Here is an 8,297-nt window from a genome sequence, read left to right as displayed (position 1 = left end):
CACCTAATATGTATCCATGGCTATCAGAGGCCCTGTGCTGGGGACAGAAACAAACATGAGACCCAGCTCCTGTCACATCTCTAATAACCCTATTAGGACACTGTCAGCTCATAAATGTGTCTGGACTCATTAGTTAGGTTCTTTAAATCCATTTGCAAGGTATCAATTATATCACTGCATTGTGGACATTTTTGTGGTTAGCTGTGTGTGTCAGAAATAAGACTTATAGGAATGGCTTTCTCCTACCTCTCCTCTTGTTAAAATTTTGGGGAAATAGCTTTTATATTGCAAAGATCACAGCCAGAGGTCAACCTGTAGGCAACGTAATCCACGTAAAATTCACTAACCTTTCAGGGTGTTAATTTAGTCATAACAGTGCCATAGCTTTCAACTTCCAGCTTTCATTAGCTAGAATTCTTTTGCTAATGTGCAGGAAATGTGAGATGTATGTATGCCAGATGTGTTCAATGAAAGGTTCTGTTTAAATCTAATGGGAGTCTAAAAGCAAGTCATTCTCAGCAAGGCCAAGCCTGGTAGGGATTCAGGTGTCTAGAACTACACCATATATTCCTGGAGGGTGCTGGGTGCTGACTGCTGGGCCCGAACACTGCCATCAAGCATTGTTAAATTTGCTAGGAACGTGAAGCAGAAAGCCCCATGGACTACATGCCCACTCCTTATTACACATGTACAGTATCCCCAGGAGTGGTACCACGAGATTCATTCTGCATCAGCCTATTCTCCGAGGAAAAGCCCAACCAGGTTAAGGGATAATGAACAGCACAGACTATAAAAAGCAGCAAGAAGCTACTGCACCATTGTGGCTTCTACATATCCACACAGAACACATCAGCAGGAAGACGGAGCATTTTATTACTCAGGTTTCCTGTCAGGACATCCTGGCTTGAAACACAGTTTTGTAACTGAAAAATAGAGGATAACCGACAGATGCGAAACTGCCAGATTGTGTCCCTGAGGCTCTCAGAAATCTGTCAGCTTGCAAGGAGAACACAAAAGCAGGTATGAAAATCTGAGAGACAGTTTGCTTTGTTTTGTTTTATTTTATTTCCCAGGGAAGAAGAGCTTGGGACTATGGAGACATGAACTGATTCAAGGAGTCTGGCCTGGGGAAGCCCTCATGCACAGATTCTGAGCAGACAGGGCCCTGTCTTAAATGGCCTTGGACATGGGGTACAAGCCTCACCACATAAAGTGGTAGGTGAAACCAGGAATGTAAATTACTGAGCCTTGTTTAGCTACCAACCTTACCTCCTCCTCTGTTTCCCCAGCTTCAAAGAGAACGTAGGTGACCACAGCCTCTGACGTCTTGCAGGCTGGCACAGACTTCTGAGGGCCCGCTGTGCATCTCTCCGCCTTGTTCCGGTGGGTACCACCTATTCACACTAGTACTCATACTGTCCCACATTTGATCCTTCCTTCCTCAACCACAAACTTCTACTTCCTTCTACCATTCTGTCTTCAGAATGCCAAAATTTTTGTGTTCCAATTTCACCTCTGGCACTGAGCTGTACGACGAACTCAATAGTTCCGAAGTTCTTGGTTCAGAAAAACAGTGCTGCGGAGCACAAGGTGGACAGGGTTCACTCTCCCTCATGCCTAAACCTGTGAATGGGGGACCTACTGAGGAAACACATGGTCTCAGCATATTCCCCAGCCATGTGGCCACCCATCTCCAGGCCTGACTTCCTCTCCTCCCCACACCCTGGGCAGGAAAAGTAGTGGAGAAGGTGCTTCTTTGGCTCCTTCCTCTTCCCTACTTAGCTCTATTACCGTTCACCAGGCCAACACTTGTCTTAGAAGCAAAGTGTTTATATTTATGGGTCTAGGGTACAATTCCATTTTCCTCTGTCATCACACCTGGCTTTTCTGGCTTTCAGAAGAAAATGTTCCACTCAGAGATCTTGACTTATTTCTTCCCAGGCAATGAGTCATATTCACAGACAAACTCTATCTCCTGGGTCACAACCTGGTCAGCTTCCAACTCACAGAAAATGATCAAAGACTGTATGTCCTTGTACCTTATATTAACTTGCAAATAATTCACTTAAATCGGGAGGCAAACACCTCAGCATATCCTCCTATTCTCCCACCCCTTGTTTTAATTTTCTCCATAGCACATCCGACATACTACACCATTCTTCCTCCCTTCCTCCTTCCTTCCTTCCTTTCAAAGTCTTTCTGTCTCTTTCCTCACTGGACTATTAACTTTCTGAAGGTAGAGCTTCTGGCTTTGCTCATTTCCGTATCCACAGGACCCAGCTTAGTGCCCAGCACATGGTACTCAGCAAATGTTGAGTGAAGAAATTGTTGAATGAGCAGGTGATCTTTACTTCATTTTCTCTGGGACTTACTACCCCGTCTCTGGCCACAAGGTTTTTTCCTTTGGCTTAACAGCTAAGGGATCAGATGACTGCATATTTTACATGAGCCCTGGAGGGGAATTTCACTAAAGTGGCAGCAGATACTTCTTCTCCTTCTCTGATATCTCCATCTGCTGAACTCACATCCACTTGGCAAGTCTTACCCACCTTCTTAGGGCATCATCCTTTAACCTTCCACAGTAATCTCAACTTCCTCCAAATCCACAGCACTCAATGCTTGTATCACTCAACTACAGTTTAGCACTTTCTGCCTTGTGCTGATAATGTGCCTGGATGTGACTGCAATAGGAAGGTCAACAATTAAGACAAAGGGTAGTTTTCCTTGGCAAAGCTGGCTTCCTGTCCTTGCTTCCCACCACCTACCCTTTTTCCACAGGTCCCCGTGAGGCAGTCAGTACTCACCTTGCTGAATTAAAACAAGAACCCAGATCTGAGCCTTATACCTCTAGGCTAGCCTACTGCAAGGGGACCCATCTCTCAAGCACCTATTAACTAAGTTCACACAGAACCCAAGGCCATATAAATCAAATGCTAATCAATATACAGATTCACACAAAGAATAGCAGACATTCTAAAGGATTGGAATGCTTACATTTACCTGACTGGCTGATCTTTTCCTCATGGTCTTAAGATTGCTTAGTAAATGTGGAACTTACAGGGCACCTGGGTGGCTCAGTTGGCTAAACATCTACCTTTGGCTCAGGTCATGATCCCAGAGTCCTGAGATTGAGCCCCGTGTAGGGCTCCCTGCTCAGCAGGCAATCTGCTTCTCCCTCTGCCTCTGCCCCTTCCCCTGCTTGTGTTCTCTCTTTCTCATATAAATAAATAAAATCTTTTTAAAAAGTGTAGGACTTAGAACAAAAATAGCTAATCTGAAGTCACATCTCTCCTTTAGGGCAAGGCCTCTCTTCCCTGCTACAAGAGCAGTCTGACCAAGGAAATCATGGAGCTCACCTGCCCTTAGTCAAGACCCACCCTGCCATTCCCGTGCTGGGGCTTACTTCTATGCTTCCCAGGATGGCCAAATCCCTTGTGTTCAGGTCTCCAAAATGCTTTAGAACTCAATCGATTAGACTTAAATTACAACCACTTTCCTTCCTGAGATTGCTCTCAGTCATCTATCAGTGTTCGGGGTATCCTCAAACTTTCAGGCAATAAATTTACAACTTCAGGGTTTCCTTTCCTGGTTAGCTAATCATCCATTACATGTGATTTTACTGGGCTAAAGGCAAACATTTCCTGTCACTTAGGTGTGCAGGCCGTATTAGGCAAAGTAGCCCTGGGTCACGTAGGCCCATGTGCTCTCGTGAGCAGAAGCTACCTGCCTTGCTCAAAACCAAGGAATATTTCCTTACCAAGCCCTGAGTTGTTGTTGTTTTTTAAAGATTTATTTATTTATTTATTTGACAGAGAGATAGATCACAAATAGGCAGAGTAGGGGCGCCTGGGTGGCTCAGTGGTTTAGGCCTCTGCCTTCAGCTCAGGTCATGATCTCAGGGTCCTGGGATCGAGTCCCGCATCGGGCTCCTTGCTCAGCAGGGAGCCTGCTTCCCCCTCTCTCTCTGCCTGCCTCTCTGCCTACTTGTGATTTCTCTCTATCAAATAAATAAATAAAAATCTTAGAAAAAAAAAATAGGCAGAGTAGCAGGCTGAGAGAAGGAGAAGCAGGCTCCTTACTGAGCAGAGAGCCCGATGCGGGGCTTGATCCCAGGACCCTGGGACCACGACTTGAGCTGAAGGCAGAGGCTTAACCCTCTGAGCCACCCAGGCACCCCCCAAGTCCTGAGTTTTAAGGACCTACTCCTTATTACCTTGCCTTATCCCTGTAATTTCTCTATCTTTTGCACTAGTCAAGTTCAAGATTTTAAAAAATGAAAATGGAGAGGGGATTTCTGCCTTTGTTGCCTTTTTCTTGTCTCCTGCAGTTCCACATACCACCTCAGCGGTGGGCACAGGCTGCCATTCTCACAACATAATACAGAGAACACAGCCATCCCCCCTGAGGTACATCGGATCCAAATTACACAGGCAGCCACATTTCTGCCTTTTCTGTTGCTGACTGGCAAATGAGCAATGGTTTGTAAAAGCAGCAGGTGCAAGGAGAGGTGGCTCCTGCCAGGTTTAGCTCCTGCTAAAAAAAGGCCCAAGTCTAATATACAGGAGTCCTTCCATTAACACATCCATGACTAAGGCAAAGTTGGGGGAGGTTACCCCTTTTCTGTCTTTTGGAGCCACAAATGCTGCCCTTTATCTGTCACTGAGTCTGGTTTTGCTTTGATACAAATGGCAAGCATGGCCAGAGTGGGGATATGGAGGTGAAGCCCTCAGTGTAATATGCCTTCACACATACCCTATAGGATGGTCCTGAGCATAACATACCCTAGAGAAAGGCTGACTAGGCACTGCCTCTTTCTTGCTAGAACCATGCAACCAAACCTTAGTATGGTCTCCAAGCACACTGGCTCTACCACATCCTTGCTGTGAGGCATGTTATTTAACCTGCTGAACCACAGTTTCCTCTTCTATGCAAAGGGATGATAATTCCACCTGGCTCACAGGACAGGGTGTAGAAATCAAATGAGATGGTAACTTGTGCGAAAAACCTAGCAGGGTCTGTGACACATGCTAAATAAGCCTTTTGGGACACATCAGTTTTCCTCCTTCCAGGAGATAATGTTGCATTCTGTTTACTCAGTTAAACCAGCCTCCTATAAGCTATGGGAGGCTCGCATTTCCTCAGGGATCAGGCTATTCCAAGAAAAATGACTTGGCCACAGCAATGTAATATGAGATGAAGGATCCTGAGAAGGCACAGCAACAAGAGGAAGACAACTGAAGGGTGCCCCAAGACAGTGTGCACCCTGTAGACATGGCTCCCAGCAGGAAATCCTGTGGTTCCTCATTAAGTAGTTTCACAGGGGGCTGGCACCCAGGGAAAATTCTAAAAACCACTCCTCCCCAAATTCTGATTAGACCCCAGGTTCAACATATTAGGTCCCGGATGAGCCCTTTGCCCTCTTTCCTTCCAAAGCCACTGCGCAGGTTGTGGAGCGCATAGAAAACGGAAGCCCTGTCTCTTAAAAACCGGTACACGGAACTACACCGTCTCTTAAGGGCACCCAGCGACTAATGCCAGACCCGTGGCAAAAAGTGGAAATTAATTTTTATATTTTGATTGATCATCTTCCCTTGTTGAGTAGATCTGTTAAGTGGATGGTGCGATCTGTATCTTACGAAGGACAAAACCGACATTCGAAGGTAACTGAATGACTCGCTCAGGAAAAACAATAGGCGGGGGGTCGGGATTCAAACCCACGCCTCCCGCGCAGGACGCACGTTCTTCCTCTCTCCCCCGAAGGGAGGACCAGCAAGGGGGAGGGAGGCGGGCGAGGAGGACGGGCTGGGAGGGAGCGGTTACGCCTTCCCCAAAGAGCCGCGCGGTCTGCAGCCGGGGTGCGGCCCGGCCCCACGTGCCCGAGTCCACGCCGCTGCCGGGAGAACGCGCCGGTCGCATCGCGGGCTCGGACCCGCCCCTACGTGGGTGCCAGAAAGTTGGTGCCCGGCCCAAAGGCGGGCCTAGAGGCGCCCGGGACTCCCGCAGCACGTCTGAGAGCGACCCGTGCCCAAGAACGACCTCCTAAGGGCCCCGTGCTGGGCCCGGGGCCGCTTCCCCGGTTTAGACCGCCTCGTCAGCACCTTTTTCAGCCGCCCGGCCTCACAGTGGGTCACGAGGCGGGCGGGGCGCAGTCAGCCGGCGCGCGGCGCCACCTCCTTCCCCTCTTCCTCCGCCGCCCGCCACGTCCCCGGCCCCGCCTCCGAGAGCCACGCGGGGAACCCCAGTGTCGTCACCACCCTCCAGCACACTCGCCTTCCCGCGCTCTCCAGAAAGGACGCGAAGGTGGTGACGTGTCCCGGCCGCCAGCGAGGCTGCGCAGAAGGCGTCGTCAACAGAACGTGCTGCGGCGCCGCCTGGTGGAAGAAAGAGCTGCCAAACCGGCCGGAAGCGGCGGCGCGGGCGGGAGAAGAACGTGACTGACGTCATCTCGCGGGGGAGGGGGCAACGGGTGGCCGCCGCGTGACGAGCCCCCGCCCGCGGCCACGGGGCGTCTTTCTTTTTTCTCTTCCACCTTTCTGTGGAGTGCGGAGTCATTTTTATGCCCATTCTTTTAAGGGTATAACCTTATATTTTCCGAACTTATCAAAGTAATAGTGTTCGTCATACAAAATTTGGGGAAGAAAAAGGGAAAGGATATGAACAAAATGAATACCAGCATCACACACACCCCTTCATATTTACTTGCAGCCTTTCTGTTACATTAAACAAGCACCATTGGAGCCTCGAGGCTGTTGGGGGTGGGGAAACCGGTAGAAGAAGAGAGAAGTGCAAACAATAGGTGAAAGGGTAATAGCTACTATGCAGATGAGGACACCGGACTATAGGGCTGAATAACTTGCCCAAGGTCACACAGTTAATAGCGAGTGGTAGAGTCGGGGTTTGAGCCCAGGGCTTAGGAACAATGAAAAAGTGGTGCTGGAGAGAAGGAAGGAAAAACCCGCGCGGGGAATGTGTGTGGTTACGGACAGACTTTATACTTCTCTGACGCTAGTTGGAACCAGTTCAGAGGCGGCTGGCTAGTGGCTCCAGGCGTTGGAGCAACTTCGTGGGAGCGTGCCATGAAGCAGCGCACAGTAACACGCCGCCTTGAAGTACTTAGGTGCAGTGTTCGCTAGTGCTCTAGCAGCCACCACTGACGCTAGGTGTCATCGACTTCCGGCAAGGCCCTCTCCGATTGGTGGAAGTGAGCGGTGGGAGTCACAGTACCAAGTCAGGTACTGGGTCTTGTTCTCAAAGTGCAGTCTGGAGTCCAGCCGCATCTCCGCAGTCCTGTACTTTCTACATCCAGCTCGATGATACAAATGCAGAATCTTGGACCCCCACCCTAGAACTTCTGCATTGGAATATGCATTCTAACTAGATCCCTGGGTGATGCCTATGCATGTTAAAGCGCTATTGTAAAACAAGGCATCTTGCTCCCTTGGTGAGGTCCCTGAAGGGTGGTAAAAAGATGTGGAGGAAGTTTGGAGAGCAGGATGGTGGGAGGGCAGTCAGGGAGGAAGGTCTGTAAGGAAGGGTTAAAAATAAAAACATGGAAGTGGGGCCTGGTTGGCTCAGCTGGTGGGGCATAGAACTCTCGAAGTTGCGTGTAGAGCTTATTTAACAGAAGCATCCAATAAGGAGTATCAGAAAATATCACAAAATCGAAAGGAAGAAAACTAGGAAATCAGAATCTAGATTTAAAAAAAGAGAGCACGCACGCCAGAGAGAAATAGGTTAAGGAGTAAGGTTTTTCTCTGTGGTTGACTTTTCTGTGTTATATGTGACACATACTTGAGAGGGTCCAGGTCATTCAAAGCTTTGGAGCAGGGCAGTCCCTGCCCATTCTCTCACCTTCAGCAGATACAGTGGGTTTCCCTGGGTTATTATAGCAGAGGGCAAGTTCTGGGCCCTGACAGGGAAAACCAGACATTGACAGACAATGCCTTTTATATGACACGTACAGGTTACATTCTGTAGGTGGCCAGAGCTAGGGGCCACCTACTTATGAGGGGGCTGGAGTGTGTGTGGTGTGTGTACGTGTACGTGCAAATGTGGGCTGGAGGGAAGCCATAGATTATTGGCAGACGGGATGGAACAGGAATCCGTGAAAGGATGAACTTTGATGACTGGGAATTGCTGGGCCCAGAAGGCCACAGGGCTGATGACATCTGGTACCTTGAGAGAGCCATGTGGCAGCCCTACAGACCTTCATTTAGGTGGGTGGTTCCTGGAGTCACATATTTAGGTTCTGAGCGGCTTATTACTCCTCTAAGCTAGCAAGCTGCTAAGATGACAGT

At 48.9% G+C, this 8,297-nt stretch overlaps 1 long non-coding RNA gene across 1 annotated transcript; it reads left to right on the top strand.

The window, feature by feature from the left end:
- Positions 1–935: 935 nt before the first annotated feature.
- On the top strand, positions 936–3,545 carry LOC132022518 (uncharacterized). The gene is made up of 3 exons (XR_009405600.1): positions 936–1,020; positions 1,290–1,383; positions 3,298–3,545. It is a non-coding gene; the product is annotated as an uncharacterized LOC132022518 (long non-coding RNA).
- Positions 3,546–8,297: the final 4,752 nt, after the last annotated feature.

The sequence above is a fragment of the Mustela nigripes genome, chromosome 7 (assembly GCF_022355385.1).
Source record: "Mustela nigripes isolate SB6536 chromosome 7, MUSNIG.SB6536, whole genome shotgun sequence".
NCBI classification, from domain to species: domain Eukaryota; kingdom Metazoa; phylum Chordata; class Mammalia; order Carnivora; family Mustelidae; genus Mustela; species Mustela nigripes.
Note: the sequence above shows the minus strand (reverse complement) of the source record. Positions and strands in the feature narration are given on the sequence as shown.